An 18403-nucleotide genomic window follows, 5' to 3' on the forward strand; every position below is an offset into this window, starting at 1 on the left:
TGAAGTTAACCAATGTTTCACTCTATCGTTCCAACTTTGCTTTTTACTTTTCTTTCTTTCACCAACTCCCAGCTTCTCATTCTTCTCATAGCTTACGTCCCTTCAAAACTACCAATATTGGTCCATCCTGGTTGAGGACCTTTTTGAGTGATAGGTCCTGTTCTACACCCCCAGCACAAAAACATGTGGGCCTCCACGCTGATTCCTAGGGAACTATTCATTAGGACTATGAACCCCAAAGCTTACAAGTATATCTTTGAGCCCTATTGTCCTACCTAATTTGCTAGGCAATTTGGACTCTCACAAGGGGTCCCTATTCCTCTCTACAGTCAGTCTAATTTAAGCCTTACCAGCAGAGATTTAAAGATTCGAAGATCTAGATTGGAAGAAGCAACTTCCAAATTCATCCAAGATTTAATTGACTTTGAGTACCTACCCTTCATACCTCAAAGCAACATACTGAAAAGGTGCCAGAACTGGTGGATGGCCAATATGGAGGTGCACTTGGCTATTCCTTCTCAAGAACTATTAATGGTACTGGATGTACCTCAAGCCAAGTCCAAAGGGACTGGAGCTGTTATTTCCTTCACTGCTCATGTTACTCCAGCTCTTGCGCCTGCCACTACAAAGTCTGCTCCTGCTGCCTTACCTCCTTCTAGAGTTACTTTAGCTGCCTCGAAGAAAAGTATGTACTCCTGCTTCTTTTCTCTCCTCCTCCTTTATGATGCTCTTGCCCTCACTTATAGTTCTTTCTTTGGTGTAGGTGGTGCGGGTGCCTTACATGGAGATTCTCCCCAAAAGGTTCAAGCTTTAAATCTTCTTAAGAGCAAACAACAATAACAAAAGAAAAGACAAAAAAAGAGCAAGAGACACCATTAAAAAGAAGGAAGAAAATGACTGTCTCTCTTTCTGATTTCACTGGAGACCCCATTCACGAAGCATCTGCTAAAGCAGTAGAAGCAGAACATTCCAAAGAACTTATTGTATTTTAGAGGGCTGAGAAGATGAGGCAACAACAAATGCTTAGGGATGAAGCTGCTGCTGCTAATGAACTCCAAAGAAAAGCTGCAAGAAAACAATAAACTGCTGAACATTATACCCTTCGCAACTCTCCAACCATTGCCACCACTTCTGAAACCAGTAATTTCCTTTCGTGTCTCTATTTTCCTTTCTCAAATTCTTGATACTGAGACTTAACATTACTTTGTATTTCTTCTTTGCAGTAATAATTTCTCTGCCTTCTCCTTTAATAAGGACTCCTTTAGTTTCATCTGAAGTTAAAAGTCCTCGAAATGTAGAGTTAATTCAAGCAATACTCCCACTCCCTGGTCCTACATTTTTCATACCTTTCTTGAGGCAAAGCATTCCTGCATCCCTATTTTGTCGGCTTAACTCCATACTTTCCTCTTTTATCCTTCAACTCTACCCAATTTATTCTCCCTTCAAGCCTTGCTGCTCCTTCCCCTCCTGAGGAAATTCCAGCTATTACTTCATCTCCAGTGATAGTTGATTCCCGTAGAGAAGACACTGGTAACTCACCAGTTCTTTGTCCATTATCCCTGTCTAGCTCCAGTCTCTCTTCTCTTGACTTATTGGTAGCTAAGATTATAGAAACTGCTAGGGATACTTCATCTTTCTCTCCTATCTCCATGTAGTTATCTCTTCCTTTTGTCAAAGCCCTTTCTGCACCAGCCATGTCAACAGAAGATGTGGACATTTTCGAAGCTAGACTAGCTAGCCTTTTTGACATGCCTTCCACCATTTCAACAGCTAACAATGAAACTGAGCCATTAGTCCTAGTTGATTCTCTCTTAGAAATTTTTGAGAGCTTTTTCTCTACCAATAGGACTTCCTTGCCTTCATTAGACTTGGACAGCTGTTTGGAGTTGCTGACATTCTTCTTGAGGATCCCCTTCGAAGCCTTGTAAAGGCCTATTATCAAGAATGGCTTCCTCTAGTGCTACAAGGTTATTGAGCAATCCGGTATGACTATTTCAAGTTATCTCAGGCAGCAGCTATCATTGACTTTTACATCAACATCTGCCATGTTGCCAAAGCTGCAGAAGAGAAATTGTTGAGAGATCAGAGATTTGTTTCCCAGATACATGTTGAAGTGTCAGAATTGAAAAAACAACATTCTTCTGTCTCCCAATTTCGAGCTCAACTATTAGAGAAGAAAGCTCAGCTTGAAGAAGAGTTATCAGTAGTCAACCTGGCTTTAGATCGAACTGCCACCAAGCTGCAGATTACTAACCAAGGACTGGTTGATCGAAAGCAAGAGATCGTTATAGCCATTCAGTTGTTCCCATCTCTCAAGAGTAGAGAGCCAATTGTAAAGGAACAACCGAAACATTGTATTGACTTTTGGGCCAATCTATGGCTGCATGTATTCAACTCTTTATGAAATAAAATCTTTATTCCTTATTTGAGTGTTTTCATGCTTCTTTTGTTTATCACTTATTATGTTCCTTGTGTTTCCTACACGGTTGGATAATAAGGTTTCAAATATCTGCCATTAATTTTCTTGGGGTGTACATATCCATTCAAATTTCTCAAATGATATGTTCCCCAATGCAAGACTTTATGAACTTGATATGGTCCTTTCCAATTAGGTGACCATTTGTCAAACTTGTGGCTTTTAATCCCTATTGGGAGTATTGTCTTCCATACTAAATCACCTTCATCAAAGCTAATGTGCTTGACTTTCTTATTATAGTTTTTGGCTACTTTCTTCTTTTAGAAAAGAATGCTATTTAATGCCAGAATTCTAGCTTCATCCACATTCTCTAATTCCAAGCACATACTCTGATGGTACTACTCAAGAACTAACTGATCCTGGCATCTCACCCTCAAGGACTTGATGTTAATTTCTACAGCTAGTACTGCATCATGCCCATATACTAAGGCATAAGGAGTGACTCCTGTACTTGATCTTGGAGAAGTCTTGTAAGCCATAATACATCTAATAGTAAGTTATGCCAATCCTTGGGATTGTCTTCCACAACTTTCTGTATTCCTTTCTTCAAAGACTTATTAGATGATTCTGCCTAACCATTGGCTTGTTCATAATAGGGGGTAGAATTAACAAGGCTAATTTTAAATTCTGCCACAAAAGACTTTACCATCTTTCCATCAAATACAGTCCTATTATCAACAGTTATAGTCTGTGGAATGCCAAATCTGTGGATCAGATCTTTAATGAATCCAATAACTTCAGTCTGGTCTACAGCCTCATACGGTTTAGCTTCGACCCATTTAGTGAAGTCATCTGTGGCCACTAAGATGAAACAATGATGCTTCGAAGAGGGTGGATGTATTTCCCTATCATATCCATAGCCCATTCTCTAAACGGCCAAGGCTTCACAACGCCATGTAAATCAGTTATGGGTACATGTCTTATTGTGCCATGCGCTTGGCATGCCTGGCAACCTCTAGCATATTCTATGCAGTCTTTAAGGATGGTTGGCCAATAGTAGGAATGTCTTCAAAGCAGCTATCTCATCTTCACACCAGGCTGATGAGCACCACAGATGCCTTTATGATTCTCAGCCATGGCTATCAATGCTTCCTTTGGGCCAAAACTGTCACGACCCCATCCCGCCCCTAGTAGAATGGTGCCGTGATGGCCAGTAATCCGAGATTACAGAAGACTAACTTACAAAGTCACACACAATCAGAGTATACATATGGGGCTTACATGTGCGGAAGCAATAAATTTGAATCTAAACAATCCATAAGAGCTGTGTATAGATCAAATTAAATGACATACATCTTAATATAGTTTACAACTTGGATACAAATAAATAAAGTACAAAATACATCTTGATCAAAAAGCTTCTCAAGCCGACATATACAAAAGAAATAACTACAAGCCGAGAAGCATAATCTTCAAGGTGATGCAAAACATAAACCCAAAACATCTTGCAAACAATCATCTAGGCATCACCGCCGTCCTGCTCATCACCTACATATATATAGAGAGGGTGAGCTTGGATACTCAGTGAATGATATCAGTAATAAAGGTTTTGCATGAATGATATTCAAGATCTCATTTCTAAACAATACATAGCATAACTAATACGAAATCAAGGGATGAACCAAGTCCATCTAACAAGTCTTTCAAAACTTCAAGGGATGTTTACTAGCATCAATATAGTACAAGGGATGACATTAACAAAGGTGCTACAAAATTTAAAGTCCCCTAGCACGTACGGACTTGTGCTACAAATGCTTATAGTCCCTTAGCACGTACGGACTTGTGCTACAAATGCTTATAGTCCCTTAGGACGTATGGACTTGTGCTACAAATGCTTATAGTCCTTTAGCACGTACGGACTTGTGCTACAAATGCTTATAGTCCCTTAGCACGTACGGACTTGTCAAGAATGTTATCAAAATCAAAGCTAATACTTGATACACAAAATAGGGATAGTCATTCATGCTTAACAAATACTTTTTCAAAACAAGCAAGGCAAAGCTTTATCAAATGTCATAACATAGCTTTATTAAAAATACCACTCACTTAGTTCTTCGAACGTCGGGGTCAAAGTAAGAGTCCAAGTCTTACAAACACATGGCAAAGTCTATTGAATGCACTCTCAAACAAGCTTTACATGAATGCAAATGATCTCGGCATTCTTTCAAAACTAAGTCGGACCAAAACAAAACTCTATTTCTCATCTCGGCAAACATAATGGGCACCAACCAGGTCTAGGCCGAGGTCCCACGCCTCTTTGCCGAGGTGTGGTCCCGATGACCACATTCAAGGAAATGAAGTCGGGAATATCTGGGTTTCCCTCTGCTGAAGAACATGAGGAACATGAAAAACATGAAAAGCAATCACAACTTGTTATTACGAAATCTGGGATTTCATGAGATGAGTTCGAAAACATGGACCTGGGTACCCATACTTGAGGATCTTATGAAGATAAACACAAAAACATGAATCTTGATGCAAGCTTTCGGATCAAACAAGGCTTTTATTCAAGAACACATGAATATCACTTTCTCTTTCTAAAACCAAACTTTAAATCAATGCATGGCTTACAAATCGTGCTCGATCATGCAATGCAGCTAGATGAACAATAAGAACAACAAGAGTAGATCAAGATTCTAACCTCAAGACACGAATCTAACGACTCAAGGTGTGAAGATCAAGCTTGGAAATCTATTCCCCCTCTAAGAACTCCTCCTTCTTCTTCCTAGAGCCTCTCTCTCTAAAAGACAAGGATATGATACAAAATGATGTGTTTCTCAATAACTCACTGACTTAACCCTCTGCTGGGACATGTGGCATCGACTGGTTACCTCTTCTAAAAAAGGTGACTGAGTGAAAAGACAAGACTATGACAAAGTGTGTTCAACAAGCAAGATGGCATAGGCACTCCGGCAGGTAATGATCTCGGCTAAGGACAAAGCTTCGGCAAGAGGGGTCCCAATGATCTCAGCCGGGATGGATAACGCATGGTCCAAATGTGCCACACCTTGGCCTAGATGTGCCACATTTCGGCCTAGGTTATATCGGTCCAGAACAAGACCACTAGGTGCAAGGATCAAGGATGTCTAGATGGTAACATCTCGGCTTAGATGATTCATATCTCGGCCTCGGTAGAGTACACCTCGGCCTACATGATGACATCTCGGTCAATATGTCAGGGTGGAGGTGGAGGTCAAACAAAGTGGTTCCAAGATAGTACTACGTGTAAGAGATTCAAAGGTGCGACCTAGGCTTAACAAGACCTCGGCTACACACCGGGCAAGAGGCGGGACACACAAACAATACGCAAGCCAGATTACATAAGCACAAAACAAGACGGAAACCTTACTTAAGGCAAAACAAGTTAAAAACTACAAATACAAGCTGAACAAAACAAAACGTGCAAATGCACATGAACATGACTAAGATGGGGATGAGGGTCACTACATAAACATTCCAATAATAACCTGTCTGCCCCCATTTTGTAAAGAGCATTACCATACATCATGTATTACATAGATTGCAATTTGATTTTTCTGCTGGCTTTCGAAGATGGGCCAGCTAGATACTACATTATTGGATGCCTCCAATCTTGTCTTGTAAGTTATTATGATTGACTTCTAAGACCATATTCCTTTTATTTAAGGGTGGTATTACTTTTTGATATGTTGTTTGGCTTATGTTCATTTGAGTGTTATCATTTCTCCTGAAATTCGAAACTTTCTGAGCCACATCATTAGCTTTATTATTCAAGAATCTTGGGACATAAGTCACATTTGCTATCTGAAATTGAGAAAGCAAATGTAATCCAACAACATAGTATGGCAACATGTTTGTACTTTGACATTTGAAAATTCCTTTCACCTGGTTAACCACCAATTGAGAATCTTCAAATATATCAACTGCATGAGCTTGTAATCCAATAAGTATTTCCAGTCCCATTACTAAAGCTTCATATTCAGCTTGATTATTGGAACAAGTAATTTCATCCACTCTGAAACGATGTGTGGTTTCTACTTCTTGTGGTGACTTAATCACTACACCAATTCCAGTTAGACCGTTTGTTTTTGATCCATCGAACCACATTTGCCATAGTTCAACACTAACCACACCAAGCTCCATTATCTCTTGGCTTTCTGTCTGACATGGATGATCTGCCAAGAAATTAGCTAAAACTTGTCCTTTTACTGCCTTTTGAGGGACATATTCTAGATGAAATTTTGATAAAGCTAATATCCATTTGCCAATTCTTCCTCTCAACATAAGTCTAGACAACATATATTTAACCAAATCTATGGTTGTAATTACCAAGACAGTTGTAGGCAAAAGATAGTATTTTAGTTTCATTGCAGCAGAATATAATACAAGGCACAACTTTTCTATAGTTGAATATTTACATTCACAAGAATTTAGAAACCTACTAATGTAATGAACTGCTTGCTCTTTACCTTCTTCATTGTCCTGGGCTAAGAAAACTCCCAGTGAATCTTCTGCTGCAGTAATATACAACTTCAAGGGCTTATCACCTTTTGGTGGCATCAACACTGGAGGCTTGGCCATGTAGACTTTGATTCCTTCGAAAGAAGTTTGATGCTTTGCTGTCCACACGAACTCCTCTTCATCTTTCTACCTTAATAAGGAAGAAAATACTTTAGTTTTTCCTGTAGTATTAGAAATAAATCTTCGAAGAAAATTAACCTATCTAAGGAATTTTTGTACTTCTTTCTTACTTGATGGAGGTTTGGCTTCAATGATAGCTTTGGCTTTGTTCTGATCAATCTGTATTCCCTTCTTGTGTACTACATAGCCTAAGAAGTTTCCAGCTGATACCCCAAAAACACATTTGAGAGGATTAAGATTCAATTTGAACTTTCTCATTTTTTCAAAAGCTGCTTCCAAGTGAAACAAATGTTCCTCCATGGATTGGGACTTCACTATAATGTTATCAATGTAACACTCTAAACATCCTCCACAGAGATCATGAAAGATAGTGTTCATAGCCCTTTGATATGTAGCCTCAGCATTCTTCAGGCCAATTGGCATTTTAACCCATTCGAAGGTGCAATGTTCCCAGGACATCTGAATGTTATCTTGTGGATATCCTCTTCTGCAATGCAGATTTGGTTATAACCAGAGTGCCCATCCATCATTGATAAAATCTTGTGACTTGCTGAACTATCCACCAATAAATCTACTATAGGCATGGGGTACTCATCTTTTGGAGTTGCTAAATTCAAGTTTCTGAAATCGATGCATACCCTCATTTTACCATTCTTCTAATTACAGGCACAATATTGGATAGCCATTCAAGATACCTGGCTGTCCTAATAAAGCCTGCCTTAAAGAGCCTAAGAATTTCCTTCTTGACCTTCTGAATCACTTCAAGACTTATCCTTCTTGGTTTTTGCTTGTATGGTTTGAAATTAGGCTTCATAGGGAGCCTATGTTCTACTAATGACTTATCCAATCCTGGTAGTTCATTATAAGACCATGCAAAACAATCTTTATATCTCTTTAAAACCACCAACAACTAGTCCCTGTTAGGAGCATTTAACCAAGCACTTATATAGGTGGGTTGCTGTGTATAACCTTTCCATAAGTTAACCTCTTCCAAAGGGTCTTGTATCTGAGAACTCACTAATGCTTCTTTTTTGATTTCTTCCGTCTTCGAAGCAATTTCTTTGCTTTGTTCTGCTCTCAGTTTCTTTGATTCAACATCTTTGCCCTCCTCCTCATAGACAAAGTCTGTCCATAAGGCTTCTTCCTCCTGTCTTTCCTGGACTTTTGTTTCGATGTCCAATGCATAGTATTTATCCAAGGTCAAAGGTCTGACTTGCTGTTGCTTATGTTTACAGCCAACTATCATGGCTTCCTTCTCTTGTTCCTGAACCTTTTGGACTATTGCTTTTAAGTTCAATGCTATGAACTTAACTAAAGCCAAAGGTCTGGCTTCTTGGGCTTCACCTTCTTGCCTACAACCAGGCATCATTATCATCTTTGATGACGAATTTTTCATCAGCACTCTCTTGTACCAAGTGCTTCAGGTGTGCTACTTCCTTATTAGTCGTCACTTCGGCTGAACCATCAGGTTTTCTTAGTATACTGAGTGGTGTTACTCCATCAGTATACAACTTGGCCTCCGTAAAATCAGCACAAGCGACAAAGGGTTAAAGATCTACATTGATCTCTTATGTCTCTCCATTGCACAAGGCCATAATTATCTTTTGATGTAGAGAGGAAGGTACACATTTGTTAGTGTGAATCTAGGCCCTACCAAGTAGAGCATTATACTTAGCATTGCTTTCAATGACAAAGAATGCAGTCATACAATCTCTGGTCCCTACACTCAGGTTGATGGGCAAAATACCCTGAGCTATCTGTTTATCTCCAACAAAACCAGCAATGGTTGTGCTGGTTGGGATTAATCTGGGGTTTCTTTTTCCTAATTTCTTCAAAAAAGATTTCGAAAAGCAGATTTACTGTTGCCCCATTATCCACTAATACTCGGTTCATCTGTATCCCATCGAAGAAGGCCTTGATGTACAAGGGTTTGACATGCTGTGTCATGGATGTTGTAGGATACTCAAAAGGGTATGAGAGGTTAATACTTACCTCCTCACTCTCATCTTCAGTTTCCATTGGTGTGGCTATCTCAGACTCATCTTGAATCATGCTAACTTACGAGTTTTCACTAGAAACTGGAATAGGGTCAATCTCCTGACCCTCTTGATTTTCATCCTCAGCCTGGAACTCTTGTGGCAATATGTACACCATATTCACTGACACTGGAGAAAATGAGCCAAATTGAACTGTTGGCTGCTCTTGTTTCTTTTCCAGGCTAACTTGTTCAGTTATCTCAAAAGCATCCTCCATACTACACTCTGGCACTTTAGTATTTGTGACTTCCTTTGAATGGCTTATTCCTACTGGTTTTTCGACCAAAAATGTCTATTCAGCTATGAAGGTGTAGACGCGCCCGCGTGGGGCCCTCGCTACTACAGTTCGGACTCGATTTGTGTCGCGGTTCTTAATCTTGAACCAAAGAGTCCAAATCTGGCAAATCGTTTTGAGAAAACAGATTTTTGAAAAGAAGTGCCAAACATGGACTGCTTTGTCAGATACAGAGTCGCCACCTAAATATTTTTTTATGGGGGAATTTAGGAAACCCTGACTCGGTGCCGAAGGCCACATGCCCGTCATCACCGGAGTTGTCTCGGCTCGGGAGCTTGGGTACGATCGGGGAAGGTCAGCTATGAGCACCCCCTTTCGCCCGGTCCGAAGACCGGCCTCTACTAACCATGATATCCGATTTTGAAAACGTTATATGTTCTTAAACCAATTATTAGCCTAGCGCTACTATGTTATGCGTGCAGCAAACAAGTATAGACTAGATTGCCTAATTTGGAAATAAGCATTGCATATCCGTTTTTCTTAAAAAAGAGTACTTTGGAATTTGCTACTCGCAAGTAGGCTAAAATACGGATTTCAACGAGTTTTTCCAACTCAAACAATCCAACCTCCACCCACGGGCATTCAAACAGTTTATCTCATATAAGCACTTAGCCACATGATAAGCATGCCGTCATGGTAGCATTCACACGCATGCGATATGCTAAAACATTTTAAAATACTTACATAGTACTCCACGCCAAAACAAAGAACTTGTTAGCAGACATGCATGATCCAAGTCCATGTTAAGTGCCTAATCCATCGCATACAACATGTCACTAGAATAGGCTCGGCTAACCTACACATGGCATGTGAAATGCGATTAATTGATACACGTATTCAATTTGGGTTTGAAATACAAATGCAGTTAGAATGATGTACCGAGCCCGGTGCATGTAAAACAAATGGATGAATGCACGCATGCATAGCATAAGGTATGCTAATTTAAACGTGCCCTAATCTACCATCAAAGCAGGTAAATAAAAGGGAAGAAAGAAGTGGGGATTGGAAGACATACACACACTCACCCACACTTATTACAGATTTGCCCTCGCGCGGAGGGACCAAATAAATATTACAAATTAATTAACTACGCAAGCTAATTAAATATTACAAATTGCCTAATTAATTAATAAACTAATTAAACTAGGAAAAGCAGTAAACCGCCTCGGGAGGAGGGCCAGATGCAGCGCGTGCTCGGGTCTTGCTCGGAAGTGCACCGCCATGCATAGTCTGCCTCTGTTTTCCCTGCTCTGCCTCTCTGAAGACTGCCAAAGTCTCAGGGATGTTTCTCTGGATACTGGAAGACATCACCGGCCGAGTGGGATTACCACCGGCAGTGATATATAGCTACCGGCCATTGGTGAAGCTATCGGCAGAGATAGGAGTGCCGGTCGGCACTTGGCACTGCCGGTCGGCAGAGTGTTCCTGCAGAACCTGCAACTCACAGCAGCAGAGGACAGAACTTGCATGGCAATACAATTCAAGGCATATATGCACCAATCATGTCCCTTATCATATTTGTGACTCAAAAGGGCATGTGTCTCGATTCTCGGACAACCAATCACACATTTCCATGCATGACGGCCCAAAGGATCAAGTGTGCAACTTTCATGTCAAATGAAATGCAAACCAAACAAACAAACCAAAGCCCAATTCCTATCACCAAGTCAAGGAATAAGGCATGCATGTAAGATGCAATGCAAGCTAGGCATACAAGCTAAGGATGCAATATGGCATGGCAAGGCACTTATGCAAGCGTGCAAGCAAACATAAGGCAATGCAAACGGATGAAAAAGATGGACTTACACATGAATTAGGCAACTCTAAATAGGCCTAAAACAGTAGCCATAGTGCTATAATGAGGGACCAAATACACATGCATACATACACATGATCAAAGGCCAACACTTAGGCACCAATGGGATAACTTTCAAACACACTTGAAAGAAGGATATCATGGACAATTAGCATGCAACATAAGCCCTGAAAATCATGTTAAAACATGGTGCCAAACCAAGCAACAAATCAAGCTAAACATGCAACAAATGGCCCAAGTACTTGAAGCAAGTCAAAAGGGCTTGAACCATGACCAAGCCAACCAGGCCTCACAAGGCTAAGGAGACTTAAAATAGGTTCAAGGCAGACCTAGACCATGCAAAGGGGACCCCCTAGATGGCATCTAAGTGGCTCAAATTCAAAGCATGCACAATGGTCAAAACATGGAACATGCTACACAAGCTTCCAAAGCTTCAAAGAGGTGTCCAAAGAAAACATACAAGCATGCTATAAGGTCTGAAATCATGCTAAAAATGATGCCAAATCATTAGAATAAAGCAAATAGTACATGCTACAAACTCACACACTTGAGGCCAACAAGTCGGAATGCAAAGGAGCTATACTAAGCATGCCAAATCCGACCCAAACAACTATGGACAGACCTAAAACATGGCAAAATATGCACAAAAGCTTCACAAGACTAAGCCCAAAACATGCTTGAACAAAGGCTAACAACCTAAGGCATATTAAGGCAATAACATGGCATTACATGGTAGGTATGCTAAGCATGCATGGTGTACCAAAACCAACAAAAAACAGAGGCATATTATGACATAATAAGCACAAAAAACAGCCAAGGCATGATCAACATGAAGCTTAGCTAGGTGCTCCGTCAAGAGGCCAAAAAGGGTCCGTTTTAAGGACAACAAGGAGAGGGGATGGCCCTCCCCTTTTGGAGACTTCAAGGCACCATCTCCACCACTGAAATCCCTCAAGATTTCGGTGGTGAAGAGGCCCAAACACCAAAGTCTCGAAACTCACTCAAAATGGCTCAAAATGGGGCCTTTCAAGGCCTAAGAGAGGTCAAACACCTCCAAACCACAAAACACTCTTAATGAACAATCAAGAGGGTTAAAAAATAGAACTTTTTTGTATTATACACCAAGCTCAAAAATGATTTTAAGACAGGTAGAAATACAATACAAAAATGGGGAATATAAAGGTATGATTGTTACCCTTGAAGACCCCTTCAAAGATGAAGCTCCAACAGCCCTCCTTGGCTTGAAAACAGCTCCAAAACTTCAAAACCAACCTCTTAGAACCTCAGTAGCTAAGTGAAGGTGAAACACTATGTGTTTGTGTGCAATAGTAAGACACAAGTGCACTTAAACACACACAAGGGGGAGAAATAGAGATAGAAAGTGTATGGTTTCTAACCCTAGAACTCAAAATCCTAAAAATGGCTGTCTAAAAATATCCTAAGTCTCTCAAGTCTCTAACCTTAAAGCCAAGAGACAAGGCTCTCTCTTATAGAGCTTCTTGTCTTGTAAAGCTTACAAGACAAGCTTCCAAGAGAGAGATCCCTCCATACACGTGTATGGAGGGGAGCAAAAAGCAAGACAGCTGTGATAAAATATCTGCAAAAGCAGATGCACAGTAGTCGGCCGGCTAAAGATGCCATTTTGGCAAAAAGGAGTGCCGACCGGCAACAAAATATGCCGATGGCAACAAAAACCAGCCGGTGGCCTCTAGTCACTGCCGGTGGTGTGTGGGGATGCCTCACAAGGCATTCCCAGCCCTTCCAAGGCAAAACACAAGTGTTTGGTGCAAAACCAGACACTAAACAGTCGAGTTCGGAGATCCTGAGGCAAGGCGCGCGAGCCGAGACCTCTGGGAACTCCAAACGAACACAAACATGGATAATCACCAAGTGTTCCAGTGGTGACGTCCAAGTCTTGAGGACGGTCAAAAATGGGGTGTCTACAGAAGGCTTCAAACATTCTCTCTTCAACCATCTCTTTCCTTTGGTCTAGGTCAATTTCTCTCTTTGTCTCACTGTCGCTTTCCATCAAAGCCTTTTCAAGACCTACTAAACTAGATCTTTCTTTGGCTTTCAGTTTAGAGTGAACTTTAGCCAACTGCTCTCTGCTGTAACTCCTTTTATCCTGAGGGGTCGATTTTGGACTATGATCCAACTTGGAACTTTTTCTTCCCTCTGTTTGGTTTTTGGCTAGGCCAATGAAGAACTTTCCCCACTTTTTTTCAGATCTCTTTGGTACTGAGTGTACCTTCGTTGGATCTTCCTCCTTTGGGACCTAGAAATAATTAGGACCATACTTGGTTCCTTTTTTTTTTGAATGTTTTAGTAACACCCAATTATTTGGAACCACCAAGGGAGGTTTAACCATCTTACCCTGGTTTCCAACGACACTTCTCTGGGTAGGTATTTTCTTAGGCTTGTTCTGCATGACAAACCAATCTAGAACCCTAGGCACCCATGAACCTACTAGCTCAATTGTTGAACTGTCTCCTTCTGCCTTTGAGGCCAGTTTTGAAGCTGCTTGTGAAGGCCACTACTTGACCCTGACCCCCTGTTTTGGGCCTGATTTAGGCCTTCTATAAGGGTGGCCACTTTCCATCTTATGTGAGGCTGGTCTAGGAGGCCAATCTCTGGCTCTGATCCCGTAATCTGAACTCACTTCAAATCTCCTCTCAAGATGATTGTCCTTAATTCTATAATACTTAGGTGGTCTGAACTCATGTAGACGTCTCTTGCCTTTGGAGTGCACTCTATTGGCTGTTGGTCCAGCCAAGAATGGCTACTGTCTAGGACCAGTTGGGTATGGCCTTTTATTGTAGGCACTGGTTGGTTTAGGCCATCTCTGCACATCTTTGTAATATTATTTCCCATCAGTCGGGAGCCTTTTCAACCATTTGTAGCGTAACCTACATCTAGGACACATTCTTTGCATGACAGTTGCCTTTAAAGAGTCATTATCCAGTGCCTCCTCATCAAAGTCTTCCTTTTGGTCTGCAAAGTCCTACCCATTCGCTGGTGAACTTCTGGCATCTTTCTTGACAGTAGTCTGGCTGGCAACATGCATCTGCACATTAACCTCTTCCATTTCCTTCAAGGATAAGTTTTGGAAGACTGGCACAATAACATTGGCTGTAACTTCTCTAATTTTTGGGAATAGATTAGTGTCAATCCCCATAGCTTTTTCTGTTTTAGCTAGGAATTTTAGACTCCCTTTCCAAACTTGCTCTTGGATCCTGTCCCGAAAAACAATACAGGTTTTAGTTAAGTAAGACCAAGAATTGTGCCATTTACAATACATTTTTCCTTTAAGTTTTTCTAGAGAAGGAATTTTGACTCCTTTTGGTAACTTTAGGAAATTGGCTATAAGCAAATGATCAAAAATATCATTTGATTTTGTTAAATCAAAAGAATATTTCCTATGAAGGTCTTTCTTTTTAAACTGTTAGTCTATTGCAGTGTCTTTATGAATTAACGCCTCACAGATCACAGGCTCTTTTCCTATGATCTGTTGCATCAATCTCATAATTAGGATCTCTATAATATGTCTTGTATAATGCATTACTTCGATCTTGTTCTTCCTCAAGTAATAATTCATACCTAGACACCTTATAGGTTAATTCCACTAAGTCTCAAAACTCAGTTGAGTCGAACTTCTTTTGAAACCTAAACTTTAAACCATTTTGAGCCAATCTCACAAATTCAGGCTCTAGTAGAATGATCCTACACTTGTGTTGTGCTCTTTTGAATCTGGCAATAAATTGAATAGCCTTCTCATCAGGCCTTTGACTCAACCTTGCCAAATCTGTCATAGAAACTTTTAGTTCTGTTTGGAAGAATTGGGCATGAAATGCCTCCTCTATTTGTTGCCAGGTTTGGATAGAGCCAGGTGTAAGGTTAATATACCATACAAAAGCTGCTCCAGTTAGAGAATTTGGAAAAAGTCTTAACTTCATGTAATCATTATTGGTAAATTCACCACACTGAGCAACAAACCTACCAATATGTTCTACCGTTGACTGGTTTCCATTTCAATAAAAAAGAGCAAAGTCTGATATTCTAAACCCTCTTGGGTATTCATGTACCCTATCTATCCATTTTGGATATAGTTTCTTGTAAATAGGAGTTTGAACCCCCCGAGCCAAAGGTCCACACATTTTTCTAACAATATCAGCAAGTTGGTCCTTAGGAACCATATTTTGTGCTTGTTAAATAACCACTGGAGGAACAAACACAGGATTTGGTGGACAACCTTGTGCCTAAGGTCCTTTTGGTCTATAGGGAGGTATATTTGGGACTGGTTGTCCTTGTGGTGTTGGTTGCTGTTGAAGGTATGGGTGACCCCTCTGATCCTGTCCTGTGAAAGGACCTGCAAAAGGTGTTAAAACATATGTTGTCTCTTTTAGTCGCAGGAAACCCTTCCAACCCCCCGTGTACAAATTTGAACAAAGGATTAGTGAACCCCCTTGTGCCAGGTATGGCTTCGAACATGGGATTTGAAAACATCCTTATGTCATTTTCTTGCGTTAGCCCAGATCCACCAATTTGCATGGTTTCACTATTAAGTAATGAGGCATTTTGATTTGTCACAGGCATCGAAAGAGGCTCATACCAAGACTAAGGTGATGGTCTTTCATAGTTTTGATTACTAGTTTGACCATTAGTATGTCCATTACTTTGCATAGGCTGTTTATCTCTAGCCAATCTTTGCTGAGGGACATTTGAAATTTCCTTTATATGTCTTGTGTTAGTTGGTTGATGGGTATTCATTCGATTCATAAAGGATACTGCCCATCTTTCCATTGTGTTCATTAACTGCTGTCTCATGGCATCTATTAGGCCTCCCCATGGATTCATTGGCTGAGTAGATGGAATAGTGGATGATCCAACTCCATGGCCTCGTCCAATATTTTGAACATTTGGTACTTGCTCCGAAGTGCTGGTCTGTTCGACCATAGGTTTTGATAAGACAGGTACTTCCACAGGATGTGTTATCACATTATCCTCTAGATTAGGTATTTCTACTTCTCCTTCCCCACCTTCTTTCAAGCGTTCATTTTCTCCTTATCTCCTACGTCTAGCCATTTCAATTAGTCCCACTGGGCGTGCCAAAAATATATGTTGGCTTTTTTGGCTTTCGAAGGTTAGTATTGTAATTTTAAGTGTGCTAGTAAGGATCAATTAGTCCCTACAGAAGATTAATTGAAAACCAATTATCAGACGATTGTGTTTCAGTTTCTTCAGTCTTAACGAAGAGGACTTTTACTGGTGGCTTTGTTTAGGAGAATTTAGCAAACAACAATTAAATGAAGAACAATTGTAGTATTTTATTAAGTAAAAATGAAAAACTTACAATGGTCTAATTTAGCCTCGTAGCAACAAGCTACTTGAAACTACTCCTATGAATGAAGTGTAGTGCAGGAATTTGAAGTATAGAAATGTAAAGAACAAGAAATGTAAAAACTAGAAAGAAAATAAAGTAGATAAAAACTGGTTTTTGGATCTAAGTTTGGGTCTTTCTTTCTGGGGCCTTCTCTGCTATTTATATTTCTCAATGATAACCGTCGAAATGAGCTTCTAACCGTTGAATCATCCCTCCATGATCGCTAATCATGTTTCCTCACAGTTAGCTCCACTACGCCATGTCTTTAGTTAGGCTTCCCTCTTGATTTTGAATTTAAATATATGAGTAACCGTTAAAGTCACGTCATCTTGCATCTCTTTGCTGATCCAGTGCTATGCAGATCCACAATAACCAATGCTAACTGTCACGTATGTGGTTACGTTTGAAGATTTGAATTGTTTTCCCGTATTGCTCTCATCCTGCCATGTGTTGAACTGTGATTGGCCTGTACAAAATATGTAGCCAACACAATAATATTATATTTATCATTTTTTTATGCTACATTAGATAAGTTAATTATTTCATGTAACACAATTACAATCATTAATCTAATTGGTCTTTTCAAAATGACAGTCATTTTGTCATTGAGTTGTTAAGAAACATACGTGATAGCTGGATAATTTTATCATCTTTATTTTAGGTAGTTTTGTTTTACATTTTTGGTAAGATTTCATTTCTACTTATTTAGTGACCATAAGGTTTTAAGGTGTACTCACTCCTTTATTTTCCTCAATTATTAGAGTAAATTATTGTAATCCTCTTAAATCATGACCCATTTGCATTTTATTCCTTTGAGTTTCAAAATTCAATAAGTAACATATTAAAGCATTATTCTATTATAGTTAACCCTTATATTAGGATTATGTTAGGGGTTTCAAAATCAAATCATGTGTAAAGCACATGACACATTTATTAAATTTATAAGGCAATAATACTCTTATATGGTGATTTCCATTGCACTTTGCCACTAAGATAAAGAAGACAAAGTGAAATACAAGGGTATCATTTTCTTAAAAAAAAAAAAAATCAATCATGGGTATTATTATCTTAAAAAGTCAATAAGTTTGTTATGTGTTTCACAAATGAATTGATTTCGTTTAAATCCCAGGAAAGAACCCCTAACGTAAGGTGTCAAGTGTAAGATAATAATTCAAGGTAATTAGTTGTTGCATTTTGAAGTTTAAGAGAATAAAGTGTAAATGAGTTATAGTTTAAGGGGAATTACTGTAATTTATCCTATTAAACTAATACGATGTGAAAACAACGCTTGGGAATAGTATTTGACTAGGGTTTCAAAGGTACACAAGTGGGTGATGATAAGAGCCACACCAAATTGCCTAGTTGGCTCTCTCTCTCTCTCTCACACACACATTCGTCCTCACTCTCTTTCTCTATAATATAACAGCCCTGTTCGGTAGAGCTTATTTTCAGTTTTTAGCTTAATTTAAGCTATTTTGATGTGTTTGGTTCAGCTTAACAATACAGCTTATAACTTTTTGTAAGTCAAAAATCAACTTATTCTTTGAGTGGGGGATGAGAAGCTTAATTTATAAGTCAAAAATCAGTTTATGTTCACAGTTATAAGCCATAAGCTGTTAGGCTATAAGTTATAATCACTTTCCCACAGCTCTGCCAAACGGGGCCAACGTCTGTATACAAGCGTGTTATTAATATATATACACACAGATGACCCCACTACTACATTGCATGTAATGACCATAGATATACTTGTCTTTATTACCTTTCTCACTCACTTTCA

This window comes from Camellia sinensis, chromosome 11, assembly GCF_055761805.1.
Source record: "Camellia sinensis isolate YWXY chromosome 11, ASM5576180v1, whole genome shotgun sequence".
NCBI lineage: Eukaryota > Viridiplantae > Streptophyta > Magnoliopsida > Ericales > Theaceae > Camellia > Camellia sinensis.